Source organism: Convolutriloba macropyga, chromosome 1, assembly GCF_964194025.1.
Source record: "Convolutriloba macropyga chromosome 1, txConMacr16.3, whole genome shotgun sequence".
NCBI classification, from domain to species: Eukaryota; Metazoa; Xenacoelomorpha; order Acoela; family Convolutidae; genus Convolutriloba; species Convolutriloba macropyga.
The window spans coordinates 44243056-44261623 of NC_134468.1; the positions used below are offsets into that span (position 1 = coordinate 44243056).

The 18568-nt window shown below is 34.2% G+C and overlaps 1 protein-coding gene across 4 annotated transcripts in view; it reads right to left on the bottom strand.

The window, feature by feature from the left end:
• Positions 1–17336, bottom strand: part of LOC142339379 (uncharacterized) — a 105375-nt gene extending 88039 nt beyond the window's left edge. The window contains exons 1-2 of one of the 4 annotated variants that reach the window (XM_075389398.1): positions 17179–17286; positions 7186–7273 (exon numbers count right to left, since the gene is read on the bottom strand). The gene's annotated coding sequence lies outside the window, so the exon portion shown is untranslated. Of the gene's footprint in view, positions 1–6296; positions 6423–7185; positions 7274–17178 lie in introns of those variants that run through there. The other 3 variants (XM_075389415.1, XM_075389391.1, XM_075389407.1) reach the window with 3 other exon arrangements.
• Positions 17337–18568: the final 1232 nt, after the last annotated feature.

Genomic DNA, 18568 nt, shown 5'->3' on the forward strand with positions numbered 1-18568 from the left:
TGTTTTGGCAACGAAAATTTCAATATATAAAATAAATGATGCATTTTGGATACGGATTGTTTAAGGTACCCAAAAACCGTCAAAACTTCTATTCCAGAACACTCCTGAAGCAAGAAGTACAACTAGCCCTCTTTAGACTTAATGAAAAATGTGTCAGCAAATTTGTTATAACCAGCAAATTTGAAAAAGGTGAATATATCGATCGGCCTAAATTGACTGAACAAAAAAAAACAGTTGAGCATATAGTTCCTCTCCACTGAGGCAGGTCGGAACAAAACATTTTAACAGAAACTATCAGTGAACTAGATTAAATATAGCGGTAACAACAAGGTACTGAGCAAACAATTTTCAAGAATGTTAGCTCTCGGACAGCTTGATTTGTCAAGTTGTGCCATTATTGGACTTCAACGAAGATAACCTAGTGAGATTAAGCAAATAAAATTAAATAAATCAGCGCAAAGTTGACATCGACATTGTTTTCAACTGGGATGTAAAAAAGTTTGCACGTTTCTTTAGACTGAGCAAAAAAATTAGACTGAAAATCAACTTTAAATTTGCCAAACGGAAGTGAGAATTGAGACACTCGAACAGTAGTCGCAGAAAAATCATTAACAAGCTGTTTTTAAATAAATTTTTATTAGCTTTTGTGTAGCTGAGTATGAAAATGCGCTTTCGTTCTCCTATAATCTTTCCTGGTATACGCCTCTGATGAGTCCCAAAACATTAAAAAGAGGAATGACAAAGTTCTCTGAGGCACACGCAATATCTAAATTCAGATACTACTGCAATCCTACTGGATGGGATCCATTAGTAAACTTAAATCAAAATTGAACCTCTCCTAAGTGGGACAAAACCAAGATGGTGGAAACCATGCTTAGTTGGAATTCATTTTTATTATTATTATATTCGTTTATGTTGAGTGATGAACAATGAGCAAAATTGATTCCTTTCTCAATTTCGCACTGAATCTTATCACATTGAAGCTAATTGAAGTTAATCTGTCAACCTTTTTAATAAACCACTGTTGAAAACATTAAAATATACTAAGCATCTGGCCAATATTAGAATACATTTGATTAAAGTTTTATTTTCCAAATTTTAATTTTCGACAAACAAATTAGTAAGCAACAGGAAGACAAACCGAAGTACATTGACAACAGCAATTGAAATTTATCGTGCCAAAATTTATCACGCCGAAATTTATCATAGCAAAAACGCGAGCAGGGTGGACCTTAAATAGTCATAAATAATAAATAACACAGGCTGAAAAAGCAAAGCGCAAATAACTAGAAAACAATGCTTGTTAAATACGGCAACCATTATCGGTCTTAACGGAATTGTATGCTGGTGGCGAAACATTGAAACAAAAATGGTGAAATTATTTCATTGCAAAATATAAAACTGAGTCAATTATTATCCGTAACTGCACTAATCACAAGTCTAAGCCAAAAGAAATTAAACCTAAAAATTCAACATTTTGCAGACGTTACATAAGCTACATTAAAAACAGAGATCGATTGCTGGAAGCTGGCAATAAAAAAGAAATTTACGTCTGCGAATACTTGTTTGCAGAATATATCAAATCATAATGACATAGCGTTTGAAACGTTTGAAAAACAATTATTGCAGTAAACATGCAGAGAATAACGTAAAGCGTTCACACGCCAATGATTGAGAGTTCAATCCCCTGCCTCCGTGAAGCTGTCTTTGTGAGGATGAGCTCTTACTTAACCATAGCTTCATGTTGACCATAGCCTGACCAATGTTGCCTGCAATGATGGTAACACGAGAAAGTTTCAGACGCAAAACAAAAGTGGCTATAGTCACCAAAAAAGAGCAATGCTGCTCATAAAAAGATCAGTCTGAAATGTTGGGAATAATGAGAAAAAGGGCAGCTGAGAACAGGTTACTTTAGGCCTAATACCACAATTATTATTATTATTTTAAATATCGACAAAAATATAGGAGCTTAACAGTACAGAAGGGGTCGTTTTAAGACCCAAAGAAGGTTTTACATAATTAACCGATATCCAGTGGCCATATTACTAAATATTAGATCCCGTATTATCACACAATATCAGATCGGAACCTCAAAAGTATACGGAATGCTGCAAAAAGATTTTTACCGAGAAATTCTTACCTTAACATTTTCGTTTCTTGAGTTTACTGTAGCCGATTTTAGGCAAGCATATAATATTTTTTAAGTGCATCATCGGTCGGAAGCTGTTAGTTAACAATACAGCAGAGAAGGAAAAAGCATTTTAACCGATGAACCTCGGAAAATCTTGTAAAATTAGATGCTATCTACAAGATGTGATGAACAAGAGCTACAAAACTTTCAAAAATTTATAGTTTTTAGATAAAATGGTGCGATTAAAAAACCGTTAAACACCCACAAAAAATAACTAACAATTACTGCCCACGCTATTTTCAGAAAACAGCTCGAAATTTCATCAAATGAAACCCAAAATAAACAAATACCAACATCTCTCAATAAAACTCAGTAGAACTGGAACCATCATCATTGGAACAATCCTTTGAGACTTTTTAGAAACCAGATTAATTCAAAAGTTAGAACAACCATTCACTCTAAACCAAAAAGTAATAAATAGACTTACATAAAACTCATTAGGAAGCCAATAAGACGTGCCATCAGTGAGACTAACTTATAGGACTGCAACACAGCAAATAGACAAAACTCAAAATCAATTCAAGAGAACGCACGCTATTGAAGTGATTATAACGAGAAGCTGCCAAACGAAGAGATCATACATGTTCACTTGAGGCAAAAATGAACATCAGTGGGACCTGTTATCAAAGATGCTATGTATCGCGATAACGAAAAGAACTATAAATATTGACAATAAGACAAAACTCAAAAAAAGTTCCAAAGCCAATAGTTAAAACAAAAGTAATTGAAAAAAAATGATGTTTACTTCACGAGGAGAAAGAATGGGAACTGTCATTTATAACACTAAGTTGACAAAAAAGTCAAGTTCAAAAGTACATTGATATTTTCGAGAACAAATTCAAAGTAAAAGCCATTAGCTATCAATTGAAGATACTGAATAACTAATAACTCCATAAGAAGCCAATGATTCCCGTCATTGCTAAGAATAAGTCATATGACCAACAAAAAACAATTACAGACAGAATCCAAAAAAGACATTTAAATCTGCGAGAACCATTTTCAAAGCCATTTAAAAAATATCTACTCAACGCAAACTTTAAAAATGTTCAATTGGACTTCTTGATACCAACACCTGTTATCAACGAGACAATGTCATAAGGCAGCAAAAAACAACAAAAATGACAAATATCCAAAAATCACGAACTTTATGAAAAGACGAAGTATCAGAGTCATACAGACATTAGTTAAAACAAAAAAGCTAAACATTTTATCTGTTTGTTCATTGCAAGGGGGTGGTAATGTTCATTGCACAGCAATTAAATAAAAAGGGCAATGTTCAAAATTCATTTTTTAAAAACAAATAAACAAAATAATAAGAAGCATTAGCTATCAACTGACAGAATTATACAGATTCACTTATACCTCTTTAGGAAGCCACTTGATTAATGAGACCAACTCATAAGACGGAAAATCAATGACAAATGCAGGCGAAAATCAATAATTCAAAAAACGTTTATGAAAATACATCGTCAACCATAAGAAACATAAAAAATTATTTGGCCAAATTTGAACGTAAAAGGGACCTTCCACCAATGACACAATGATATGAAAACTGAATTGTCTAAAGTTAACTTTATATAATCAAATGTGATCACATTTTTAAAAAAACAACGGCGCCCCAATGCAATCCGAATGATTTTAATTGTAAAAATTACAATGGGACCAAAACTAGCCTTTCTATAGCTGCACATCTATTGAAAAGCTAATCATAGCGTAACAAAATGGCGAAAAAACTCGAATTGAACAAAATGACGCTTAAAGTAAACAGAATCACGTCAAACAATGACAAAGCCTCTAAACCTCAAAAACTATTCGAAATAAAAAGTTACAACTAAAAACTCTACACTGTGAGCGTAGTCAAGAGCGGAAGTCAAAATAAAAACATCCAAAACATCAAGTCAAAATGAAAACTCCGCAAACAACTGGAAGAGCGCATGTCCATAGGTCACAGCGAATAACTCAATGAATAAAATAAAGCTACTAACCATTCTGAAACAATGCAAGAAATAATGAGAAAGGTCAAATACCCTAACAAAAATATATCTAATGAAAATTCTTTGAAGCACCGCAACCACTATTGACAAAACCACAAACTTGCAATACAAATAGTCTTCACTCAAAAACAATCTACCCGCTGGAATAAAAAAATAAGAGAAACGCTAAATAGAGAAAAAGTCCAGGAAAGGGGAAGAAAATGAAAAACAAAAATTTGACCAAACTCTAAAAAAATTAAAAACCTACCTCTAGATGATTATTCAGGGAACTCCACCAAACTCCAGTCCGAGAAACGCTTAACAACAAAAAAAAGCCAAACAGCGAAAAACCTGAAGAAGTTACAAACTTAAATAATCTATTTCGCGACTAACAATGCGATGTATAATCTTAAACGAGAAAAGAGTTCGTTGCAAAAAGCTTAACTCAGACAAAACACTTGAAGAATGAGCCAAAATTTGACTAAAAGTACCTCATTGTTTAACAAACAAAACTCAAACATAAAATCTGTCAAATTAAAAGAGCACCCAAACCACTAAAAGGGCTAAGTTCAAGCAAAAAACTCTCCAGATGCTATAAAAATGGAAGAAGGCTACAAAAACTGCAAAAAAGCTAACTTTTCCAAATATAGCTCAAGTTGCGCCCAAAAGATTAAATTTTTTTCAGTTGATGGAAAAGCCTCCAAACGCAAAAAAAAAACAAACTGATTTCCTCTTAAACACATCCTAATATAGAAGTCACTGATTAAAAAATTAGATTACAATTCCTGCTTTTCGAGTCGTAAAATTGAGTTCCCATGTTTAATTAGGCGAGCCTAGACCGCTCTGATCGGACAATTTCCCAAAATTTAACCTCTGATCAGACCATCGTGCGACCCAAAGCCTCTGATCGTGAGACCCAAAAAATTTCGTGCGAATTTCATGCGACCCAAAACTTTGTGCGACTTCAGTGCGACCAATGCTCCTTCTGATCAGACCGTACTCCAAATCTTTTCCTATGATCCTACTATTCTTGATTACATGTTACAGTCAGCTGGAATTTGTTTAAGTTATTGAATTCAAACCTATACAACTCGACTTAAAATTTGATCTGGATAGTATATCTTAAGGTTAGGACAAAACTAATTGATAAAACTATAAACAAAGAATCGTTTTGAAGTTGTTGGTGCCGATTTCCGGCTGTCGTCGATGTGACGTTTTCCCTTGAGCCTTCTTAAAATTTCTTCCAGGTGTTTCTACACTTTTGGCAATAGCAGCAGACAGCAGAGTTAACAAAAGCAGCTATTCAGTTTTTTGAACTTTTACGACATATTTCCACCTAAACTTGAGAAGTCAATTTTTGAGGCCTTCGGTTTTTTGAAGAAGTCGATTGCATTATCAATTCTGTTCGCTATTTTGCAGTTTCTGAAGATAAAATCTACTCTCATTTTCTCAGTTCTCGTTTTTACTCAGATTGAAAAGTTCTGTCTTTCGTCCTCGTATTTCATTGGTTTCTTTCTGATAGGTCTACGTGTTTTATAACCCCTACGAGAGATCTTTTAACCCCAGCTTTACAAAGTTCTTCACTTTGTACGCTACATTTCATCTGATGCTATACAGGACTTTATTTGCCTTCTTGAGACGGTTGTTTATATGCGCTGTCCAGCTTAGGTTGTTGCTTACCATAATTCCCAGATCTTTCACTTCGGGGGCGGTTAGTTTTAGAACGGATTCCTGTCTGCAATTTCCTGAAGTGCCTGTAATCCTGAAGTGCCTGCAATTTTTCTTTTGAGTAATCAAAAAGTGGAAATTAAACTGCAGTCAAATAAATATGGTCAGTTAATGCTCTGTGGTCAGATTTTGGGGCAACTTATGTCCAAACTTTGGCCTCTGATCAGAGCGTAGTGTGACCACTGTCCAGACCATCGTGCGACTCAAGCGTTTCCCAGACCATGTAATCTGGGTCGCACCACGCCAACGGTGTGCGACCCAAATGGTCTGATCCGAGCAGTCTAGGGTCGCACAACTGAGCCTGGGTACCAAAAAGGGGAATGATTGAACAACTTCCGCGCTATTAAATAGCAACAAAATGTTGACAAGAATCTCTGAAGAGTTTATATGAAAACAAAAATTACCAGTTTCTGTGCAGAAGTTGTTTCAGTAGCAATCAGCAGAACGTTAGTAAAAGTATATCAAGAGCAATAAGAAATTAGTTTAATAATTCTCAAATGAAATTGAGCTTTGAACAAAATGTCTAGCTTGCAAGTCTACTGAAGCAAACGGTTACGTCTCGGCAAATTTAGATTCCAAATATGTTTTAAAAGATACATGCATTTAAACTTACTCACTCCAATGGCCTACACTATGCATAGCATAACATCGCTTAAAACGTGGTTGCGTGCCTTTTGAGGTTCGTGCCTGTCTGCAAGGTAAAACTTTCGAATTGGTGGGTTTATTACACCGGCCGATGAGCTATAATAAATCGCTTACCCAACACCATACAATTTTCGTCTTCAGTTATCGAAAGCTCAGGGTTGTGGTGCTTTTTTCAAAAAAATATTCACGCATGATTGACTTCAATGAACGAATTATTCTGCTGCTTATCAAATTGAACACAAAGACTCACCACAGGAAAACAGCTAACTAAATTTTTTCGGCTTTATTTGCTCAAATAACTACGTTCAAAATTTTTGAAGCTTACAGTACTCAACTCTTCTACAATTCTGCTTATAGAGGCAATAAGGCGCCGATAATACAATTATTACGAAAAAAAGGCAGGGCCTATTATTCAACAGACCATGATAAGTCGTCATTGAATAATTGTTGCATGCTAAGTAGACTTTATATAATTTTGTGGTTTTTGTGTCTCAAAACAATTCAATTTTAATGAGCAGTTACGAGTACCTTTCAGTCTGGCTACCATTCGCTTTTCAGCAAGCTCTTTTCAAGATTTAAAATTCATAAAATGCAGCTGTGAGCAATAAAACAATGAAGTGTAATAACTCAGACATTTTCTTTAATTACCTGAAGTTCAGATAACTCGTAAGGCCAAAGTTTGCGTGTTGTGTCTTCAAGAATTGTTTTCAAACTGGTTACTTTCTTTGTCGGAGAACTGAAAATTAAATTTGCTTCGCATGAAAGTAAACTACGAGTTCAATTCACATGACGGGAAATTGTAGCAAGCATTGTTCTGCGTTTTTATTTGGCTGCAAATATTAACCACAAAACCCTGCAACCTACTAAGTAAAACGATAAATGCCATATGTTTGCAGTGAGAAAGATAGCCCGAATACAATTTTCGACTTATACCCCCGCTGATTTGGCTCGTCGGATCACGTTCATAAAGCCTTCAGTGACGAAATTTTGCATTCGGCTAAACGACGTGTATTCTTATTATGCGATCGTCGTTTCGTATTCTAAGTTTTGGTTCACGCCGCTTTTCAATTCCGCCTCAGAATTTCCGCATCAACAATCTGATCAAACAGCATTGTAAACTTCATTTACATGTACTCCAGACAGGCACACATTGTAACAATTAAGAGCCGAGTTGTTTGCAAACCGACAACAGGAGTGCAAACTCCTGAAAATCAGGTAGCCGAAAGTGAACAAGAGTTGCTTTTAATTAAGAATTAAGTGAAACCGGTAAATAACCAGCATTTGCGGTAATAGTCTATACAAACAAATTTTCAAATGTCGATGGAGCAAGGCAAAATATGAGAAAATGCTTTCTAATAGTTGCTGCTGTTCACTGGACCGCTGCAACTCGTTGAAAAGCTATCTACAATCCCTCACATAAAAAATTTGCTTTTATATATTTCATAGCGTAGCTTTATTTTTGGGACGAATAATGTCTGAATAATTTGTTGTCAAAATTAAACGCATTAATCAGATATTGTTTACAAATACTTGGTGTATAATTAATGGCATGCTTTTATGCGGTGTTATTTCTATTTCTGCTGCTTTACGCTACCGTGCTAAGCTTCCTATTTTCGGTGTCATAATATTTCGTCTTAGTTTCTTTTCGGCTTCCCTTCTACCATTTCACCTTTAAAAATGAACGCTAGGTCAAGGATTTAAGCAAGCGAAACGGAATTACCAGACTAGACAATTTATCGTCTAACTATGTAGGCGTATTTTATTATTAGACGTGAAATAAGCCGAACGGAGGCCGAAGTTCAAATTATGTAACCTGTCACAGGTTGTCAATTAAATTGGGAAACCGAACAAAATTAATCAACCATACCATCTCCCTATTAAGAGGCTCATTTGAATGCAACTAAATATTACAAATTCTAGCTTGTTTTCGGCTTAATTGATATCGGTTTACATTTACCGGGATTTTATCCTAGACAAAAAGGCGGTCGTAGGTTGATTCAGTTCAACTCCCCATCTGCAATTTTATTTATAGTAACTTATTTAACAGGAAAGAAATGAGAAATTATACTTCGTGTCAGCAAAAATGCATGCAAGCTTGCATGCAAAATAGTAGAGCTTGCATCAATGTCTTTAAATGCGATTTAGTTTCGGTCCAGTTTCATTTAGTTGAAACTACTGTATTTCATACGTTAGCTTCCCAATGCAAATAGAGCTATGCGTTTGCTTTACGGCCACCAAGATTAGTTGCTTAAATATAAATTTGACATTGAAGTTGTCATTTGATTCAAGTGACATGATCAAACGCTAAAATTATTCATGCTACAATGAATTTCTAAAAGACACAGACATTCAAACAACAGCCAAATAAGCTTAAATAAAGGAAGACAAAGTAGTAGTAACTCGGGAACGAATATAATTATCATTTAAACAGCGACCATATTTTTCACAGTTATGCAGATAGGATTTAAAACGTTGATTGTGACCAAATGGAAATTTTAAAAAATATTTAAAAGTTGTAGTTTTTTTCATTTTTACCGCGAAAACGACGCCACTCAGTTTTTGGAAAGTTGCATTTCATCAAAAAACTTGTTTGAAGGACAGAAATTCAAGAAAGAGGTATTTATCAAATTGCTTTGGCAAGCAGTGACATAGTCTGCAACAGTTCAGATATCAACCCTGAGGGGACCAATTTTCAGTTTTTCATGCATACATCTATAGCAATATGACCACCAACCAAAACGGAGACCCACTTAAAACAATGCATTCAAATGGGAGGAAAAACTTGAGATATTTAAAAAACTAACCCGTGAAAACGGACAAGAAATTGTTAGAGTGGGGCGAAAACTGGGTGGGATTTTACTAGCACCATTTTTTTTATTTTCCACTAGCCTATTGCTTGACCACAAAAAATGACACTATGACTTTGCGTCTCAATGTTTGCAAATATCAGCAAGTTTTAATGTGTTGTCATAAACTGTAACATAGCAAGAGTTGCCGGTCCTTTGGGGTCAAAGTTTTAGCATAAAGATTATCTCAATGTAGGCTGTATTCACTGAAATCATTCTAGAATTGTCATAAAAGATTGATATCACTAAAAGACGCCTTAAGGAGATTTCTGTTGTCTATCGATAGTTTTTTTTTGCCGGAGCAATTGAGCGCGAAGCTCTGAAGACACGCCATTAAAAAGTAAAATATTTTTGCACAGTTTGGCTGATTGATCGAGCGAGAAGCTCGCAATTATTGTTGATGTTAGAGTCTGATCAGTCTGTTATTAGGTGAGGAACAAATGCAGCTGTGTTAATTAAACATAAGTACTAGCAGCCATTACTACACTTCGGGAGCTGAAATGAAGAAAACTTAGTCCGTTATTGTTCAAAGCTTTTGGGTGCTTGTGATCTTTAGTTGTAGTATTTCTTAGTTCATAGAATATGATAGAGTATGTCACTAGATGCCTATTGAATTATCGTATTCAATTATTGGTGTTTTTTTAAAGTGTTTTTTAACATCCAAACTTGTCAACAGCCAAGTATGGGAACTCTTTTGTTAAGCAGAAGACACCACCAAAATAAACCTTTCGAACTTTCCCAAACAGCCCGTCAACTACGACTTAATTATCTGCGAACTTAAAGATTTTGCATGCATTTGTACTATTTGTTGTTAATTTGATGCAGAATTTAGGCGTCGTAAGTTTGAAACGTCGTCCTGTTGAAACGCCCCCAAAACCAGCTCTCGGTAACTTTGGTTACATTTGAAAAGACCCTTAACAATCCCGTTTTCACAACTTCGAAGCTTTGTAAACTAGTTTTTTTTTACAATTTACAAGAAGTTTTGATAAATTAGCTATAGAAGCTTGACTATTAAACTCCTATCCTCGGTATTCTCGATAAGATATTAAAATGACACTCGCTGTTTTTAAAGACATGAATATATATATATATATATATATATATATATATATATATATATGTGTGTGTGTGTGTGTGTGTGTGTGTGTGTGCGTGAGTGGGTGTGTAATACATTAACTGCTTGCACTAACTATACTTAACTTTTCAATAGGATTTCACTAAAAATCTTCAAACAGTATTACTTTTGTTGCACATTTTTTGTCAATTTTTTTTATCAACCTACCTTCCAATCTACACTTTTGAACTGATCACAACGTAGCCTTATCAGTTAGATAACCTGTGAATGAGATACAGTTGTCAGGCTTTCGAGAAGAAACTTTTCCCTACAAGTCAAGAAAAAACCAACAAAATCTTAACAAAAAACTAGCAACTCGAGCAAATGCCTTGGACAATAAAATTTCTCTTTATCTGGTGGTAAAATTAATTTATCTACTTTGATTTCATCCAAATCTGTTTTTAGTCTCTTTTCTTGTTAGCTTGCCGTCGTCTTTAGAGAAAATTTGGGTAAAAAAGTATTCCGGAAAGCTGAACTGACCTTTCTAAAATTTGTGAATTGCGAATGCGACTGAGTCTACCTAAGCAGGGTGAAAAACAAAACACCAAGTAATCATCTAATTAATATGATTCCAATTACTCGTATGAGGATATTTTTAAAAAATAAGAAAATTGAAAGATTGGTTCTTATACAGAAATGATTGAAACGATTACCGGCTTGTAACAGAAGAAACAAACTCCAGAAGAAACAGAAGTCCTTGCTAGAAAATTCGATATCCGTCTAATAAGAGGGCTCGCATGAATCCGCACAACGCAGAAAAATTAAGGTGCGTATTAACAAACTCTAATTCATCTATTTTTATATAGATACTTCAGAGATGTTGTCGAATATGGCCTGCAAGTCGCCCTCTATATTGTTGGGATGACATCAAGAGAAGAAAACAAAACTAACAAGAACATCAGGAAGATTGACCAAACCTTGGGCAAATTTAATTGAAACTGAGACTTACGCTTCATGATAATTCTTTGTCTTTAAGGTCTCAGGAAACCAAAGGACCACCAACAAACCATTAAAAACGTGTGCATACATTTTTACTGACTAAAACGTGTGCATACATTTTTACTGACTAATATAATTTGTTCTGAACCCACTCGGGGGGGGGGGGGGGTGACTATATGCTCCACTGGTTTTTGTGTTATCAATTTCGGCCGATCAATATATTTAAAGTAGAAAGATATACATATCATTAGAAAGCCCATCAAGCAACGAATATATAATCAAAAGCCTTTTTTGAACTTCGTCTTCTTCGAGTTATCGAGGTTGACGTTTTTTGAAAACTGCTGTTACAATGATTTTTGTGCACATTTTTTGCTCAAACTTTAATCAATAATCGAAATATTTTAAAATTGTAAACGGTAGTATTATTCGTTTGTACCTCTAAAGATAGAGAGACTAGCTGAACTGTTTGATCAGACTTTTTCGGCCAAAATTTTTATTGCGCTGCCGTTAAGTCCAGGGATTTTAAAATTTTCCTTTGTATTGTACATCAGGACTTCTACTGAAATGTTATTTTAAAATCTTTCCAATTCCTTCGATTTATTGACTTCAATGACAAACCAAATTGGAGCAAATTCTCGTCACTCAGAATTGCTTTTAAAGCAAAAGCAAAGAATTGATACATAGCCATTTTAGGCAGTTTCGTAATGTTTAGGCTATTTATTCGTTTGAACTTTGCCGTTTTTATATATTTTTTCTTAATTTTTGCAGAGTGCTTCTGAAGATGAAACACGTGTTCTAGCGGTGCGTAGATGCTTTGTTTGAATCAATCAATGTGCATCTAATGTTTGCTATATTTTTGCCCGAAGTGTTTTTCATCGCAAATTTGGGAGTTTTGCCGACATTTGTTAACATTGGGAGTTTTGCCGACATTGCTAACGATTAATTTCAAAGTTTCCAGTCGACAGCTAATAGTTAATTATATTCAAACTTATCCCTCAAAATTTTGAACTCAAGTGTTTTTTAGTCGCATCAATGGCACGTCTCATATTTTTCCGACCAAAAAAACTAATCTTTATTGATTTTAGTTTTAACCTAATGTTACTTGTTACATCGGTACCATTTATAATCCCAATAAAAGGCCACAAAAACACAAACCAAAATACTGCAAAATCAAAAACAATACCGAAAAAGTATAACAAAACTTCATTAAAATACAAAAAAATTATAACGAAAAAAAAAACGCTTCATTAAAACTCAAAAGCAAAATAAAAAGTTAGCTCTTAGATGGTTCCAGGTTACAACGAATGAAAAAAAAACAAAAAAATATAACTTTTTTTTACTAGATTCAATTTTTTTACTGCATTGTTATTCACTTCCCACAATAGCGTTTTGTGGCTTAGTTAAAGTACAAAACAAGATAGGGTCGCCTCTAACATCACACTAAAAGGCGTGAAAGGATTGTTTCAAATAATAAAGTACTTTCATGTCTTAGATTCCACTAATTTTCACGTTGATTTTTGCCAAATGTTCACTTCTTTCGTTTTTGGGTTCCATTGGTTCAGGAAGAACTTAGGCGGAATAAAACGAAAAACGGTAAACTTAGAGGTCCTACTGGCTTTCCAATGTTTTCAGTAGGTAATTTTTGTTTTCAATGACTTTATCACTTTGTAGTCTCATTATATGTTCGTATTTTCTTCAGTCTTGCCATTAATTGTTTTCTTTTTGTCGTCACATCGCTTAGACTTAATCGGATGCAGGGACTTCCCAATGAGACATAGATAAGCCTATCTAAAGTTTAAAGTTGATAGCTCTTGATTTTTTTGACTTTAACGAAGTACTCTCAAAAAAATTATTGAGCTCCGTAACAACATTCGGGTCTCAGATGAAATTTGAATGAATCCACTCAAAGATGTCCTTCTTTGTGGTTTCGACAAACTTGTTGCAATGTTTTGATTAAAATTCAATTTTTATTTGAGTTGTTCGAGTTTGTGTAACTTTTCATGATTACTCTTATTCATCCCCAATAATTAAAAGTCCCAAGGGCCCTTAATTGAGCAAAAACAGTTTTTCTGTTGATGTCTTGACATTTTTAGCAATTAGACAACTCTTACACCATTAATTTTTCAGAAAAAAAACTATTGTTGAAAATCGTCAATGTTTGTTGTTCCTTTTGATATCTTGTTAGTCCCAGTAAAGACATGTCTCAACTCCTTAATTCAGCTATAACTAATTTGAGGTCTATGAAACAGAAATCTGAAGGCTCAAGGTTTTTTCATTCGGGCATCAATAATTTTTTCAATAACTCAAATTTGCTTTCAAAAAGTATTAGTAATTCTTTGTCTAAGTTTCAAAGTTCCTTTTGTTGTCCTGTCAGCTAGTCGCATTAATCGCAGATCTCACTTGCTCTCTAATGAGGCAGAACTGATGCTAATTAATGGTTCCAATTCCATCAAACCATTTTAACAATATTGGCATTACTTATTTTCTTCTGTTTTGCCCTTATTTGCAAGTGTTAATGTTGCCCTCTGATTTAGCTCTGTTAATGACAAACCCCTGACCCTCCAGTCAGGCATAATATTTTTTATTGAATTTTTCATTTCAAATTTAAATATTTCAACAGCTTTGTTACTATATTCTTAAGAACATTGATAATTTTAGTTCGGCAGCTTATTTGTAGTTTTTGTGTTGTCCGCCGACTTAGTCTCGGAAATGAAAGGTTTTTTTTTGGCTCTTTAGCGAAGCGTTGTTAATTTTATTTCGACAATTTTGTTTTTTTTCTAAAGAAAGCAGAGAATTGTTTTCATTTTGCATGCTTGTTTTTATTTTGTCTTGCTACTTAGCCTTAGTAATGACAAGTCTTACAGAATTTTTGAACGGCAAAAATCAGAACACATACCAGCTCATGGTTAAAATTAGTAGCTATTAAATATATTTCCCTACAGACTATTTGTTTTCAAAATAACGACCTTTATTAGTTTTGACAATGCTCTTTAAAATAATTGGTTCCAATCTCCAAGTATTGAGATCTCATTATTCCTTCTACATGAAAAATAACTGACAGTATAATGATAATGGTTCCAGTTTGTAGCTATGCTTTGACTTTATAACAAAAAAAAATGTTAATTGAGCTTTTTTTCATTGTTGCCTTCATTTATCAGTTTGTTACATTATTCCTTGATTATACCACTGAATTTCTTATTAATCTTTCTAAAAATCCGTTTCTTTGGTTTCTTTGGCGTCTCGCGATTGGACGTTTTAGTTATGTATTTCAACCAGCTTTATGCCGCTGATTTTCAAAGAGTTCGATGCAAATATCAAATGTCTCCAAATTTGCAAATATCTACACTTTCTCATTTGTTTTCTATTAAGGTGGTTTTTAACGTCGAACTTCATTTGTGTAAATGTTGGTTTAAAATAGTTTCAATGGTTTCGATTACTTAATCAAGTTTTTATGAGCTAAAATTGTTTTCAAAACTTGTTATGTGAGTTCTGTATAACCTTTCAATTAAACTCGTGTTTGTATTGCTGTATGCTAAGCTGACTATTCATATATTTACGTTGTGCTTCTACAAAGGCTAACAGCCAGGTTTTCATTCTATGGATCGTGATTCAGGACTGGTCCCGCTATATTTTTACAATTCAAAAAATACTGCGATGCTCTCTTATTTAAAAAATTTGTTCACACATTTTCATGATTCATTGATTCCAATTTCAAAGTAGAGTGACGAAACGGTGTTTGAACAAGAGTTCGCTTGCTAATTTGTTCACATGCGGCAATTTGACTGTGATTTTCGCTATTTTTCGACTTATTTTCCCAGTCCATTAATTGTTCATTCAAGGTCTATTATTATGTTTGGACAATAAAAATTCTTTGAATTGTATCACGACTTGCTATGTTTATTGAATTCGTAGGCTGTTTTGAAATTAGTTACGGCCAACTGATAACGCGCCCAAAAGTCAAAGAGTGACTTGTTCGGGTGACTTTTACTATTTTCAGCTCATTTTTGTGCTGAGTTTTTGCGTTTGCAAAAATCAGATATTTCCTTGATAATGTTTTTAAATCAGAAATTCCATCAGACTTCATATCAATTTTTGCACCAATCAGTTTCATATGTTCGATTTTGGCCATTCCAATATTTTGGTTGCGGATCAAGTAAAAGATCAAAAAAAATTCAGAACGTTGAGGATACGACGAGTACTGAAATAATAAGAAACGCAATAGAAAAATAACAGCTGACAATATTCGATTAATTCATCAAAAAGTGGATCAATTGCCAACTAATTTCTCAATAATAATTGAAAACCTAAGCCTGAATTGAACACTTTAGTGACAAATTAATGAATTGTAGGAAATTGCAGCTTTTTGTTCTACGTTAAAAACTTCTCTTTATTAAAAAAAGCCTTTTCTTTTTAATTTTAAATCAGAAAACATAAATGATTACAAAAAAGCCGATGTGCAATAAGTTTAAGAACTCAAACAAAAATTGATACTGAATATTCTGAAAAAAAGCCCAAAAAATAACGAAACTGAAAAACGCTTTCAGTGAGCGAAAAAGACTGAATATCATTGCAGATTAGTTATAGAAACAATTTATTTGGTACTATGCTACTCAAGTCTCTCACGGCGTCAATTTCTTCGATCGGCCAAAATTGCCTGAATAAAAAAACATTTGGGCATAAAGTAACTCCCTACCACTATAGTGAGCGTCAAAATAATTGATGTTTCTGCGTAACCGCAAAGGAAGAGCATAAAACCACAGGCGCCTCCTTCTAGCTAACATTTTTCTTATTAGTCCCTTTTTTTCTGACCAATCTGTCATGAGCAGTTTTAGCAATTTTTTGGTGACTTCGACTAATGTTTTGCATCAAAAATTTTGCACGTAGCACCATCATTGAAGCCAAGATTGGCCAGGCTATGGTCGACTTGAATCTATGGTTAAGTGAGATCCCATCCTGACGCATACAGCTTCACTGAATGGGATTAAACTAATAATACACAATTTTTGTTTGTTTCACAAAGATTTTAGTTGCTATTTTAAGTGTATAGCATCATCATAAATTGTCAATTACTATATCATAGTCAATGCGTTACAAACTGGTAACACAAATTATTTGTTTACAAAAAAACTGCTGGATATTGTCTAGAATTGAGAAACTGAACAAAAAACTTGAGCTCTATTTTCTACGGCACTTAAACAAGACATCTAACAAATCTTAAAGGGAATATTTAAATCTGGTGACCTTACCCAGGTGGTATTAGCCACTAAAAAAGTGAGCAACGATCAGTTAATATACCTCATCAGCTTTGAGGCACTCAAAGGACTCAGATGTTGGGGGGGGGGGGGGGGGGGGGGGATTAACAAGGCTGATATATTTTTGAAAAAAGATCTTTTTTTTTCTCGAGAAAGGGGAACGAAATCCTCGAACAGTGTTTATTTTTAGCTGAAGCTGAAGGGAGCCAATATTATAGCATTGAGAACCATTAACCAATATTTCGTAAAATTGTAGCTGATATGATGTTTGAGATTCTAAAAGTATGGACCAACAATTTTGTTAACACAAAAACTAAGCTCGGTGTGGAAAGAATCAGATTTATGCGATCTGCAAAAATCTTTAATTACTAATCCGGATATTTGAAATTGTATAATGAAATAAAGGGATATATCTAATCACTTCACTGACATAAAGGGAAAACAGAAGGTGTTGTTTTGTTTATCAGTCAAAATAAGTTAATAATTTTACCTGTTTGTTGTAGAAAGAGAGAAGTGAGATGTGGAAATGTTTAATACTTGCAAATGTGATTTCAGTTTAGAGGTTGAATTAGCGCGAATATATTATACGAGAACTCTTTTGTCGCAATGTGAATACATGTAAATTTGTACTCGGCCCAGACAGCATTATTAATCCCCAATTGACAAACCTTAAAAGACGTTTCTCCGTTCACTAAGCCTAAAATTGTTCCAACCAAAAAAAATTTGAACTAAATTTATGCTTTTTATAGCACATATTGAACAACGAAATATCCTGCCATATCTTTTATTATGAATCTGGCATGTGCTTTATATGATTGATTTTTTGTTAAAAGGTATATTTATTAGTTTTTACCAAATTTAAATTTTTGATAAGGCAAATTTTATTAGAATCGGCTTAATTTAACGTAGGATTTGTTGAAGTGTGTCTACCAATGTCTCACGCACGACTTCCGCTAAAAGAACTGTTAATACAAACAAGCAGTTCGTGGAACTCATTTAATCGATGGCTCAGTTACCCGAAATGAAATAATATTCATCCTGTTAGGGACATCACAAGATCTATTAATTAGGGCTGATTTTAGATCCATTGTTAACTGTTTCAACCTACTAAGAGATATGTCTCGTTGATTGTCTAAGTTATTGTTTTCGGCTGTCTGAACACCGCTCAAATGATTCTGCTAAGTAGAGCGCAACCAATTTTGAGTAGAAATCTATTTCCTTGTAAAACGTTATTTCGGCAAAAAATACTTGAGCGTACTGCCGTTATTTGCTGCGTATGCACAGATAACATGCGTAAATGAGACATGAGGTGAGTTTGTTCATCATGTTTGCATATAGTATTCGAAGGGACGTCTAATCAATCCTCAAATAATCCTTATCACTGCTCAAACTCTTCACAATAAATTATGCAGTCTAAATTTAATTATCAAGACGAGTGTTGCTTACATGGTGCAATTATTTGTGTTTCGTCTAATTCAAATCGGCCAAGGGGTACAATAAATCAAAAAGTTATGAAACTGAGCGCCTCTAAATCGTCTATAACTTGACATTAGTCTCGCGTCTCATAGATTAGGTAAAAGCTACCCTCGGACAGCTTAATTGCTTAAATTGTTTCAAGTCGTAAACTACTCGATCTTTGATTCTTTGATTTAAAACTTTTGTTATTAAGTTTAAATTTATGTTGCCTTGATAAATATTTAACGAGTTCATGTAATTTTGTTTAGTATTGTTTCGCTCTTAATATCGTCGACATAATCCTTTGTGTAAAGCAACAGAGAATTGATGTCAGGGTACGGAGGCAAGGGGAGGAGGGGGGGGGGGGGGGGGGGTATTTGAAGATATAATGGCAGTGGTTAACTTGTTCTTCAAATTCCCCTTTT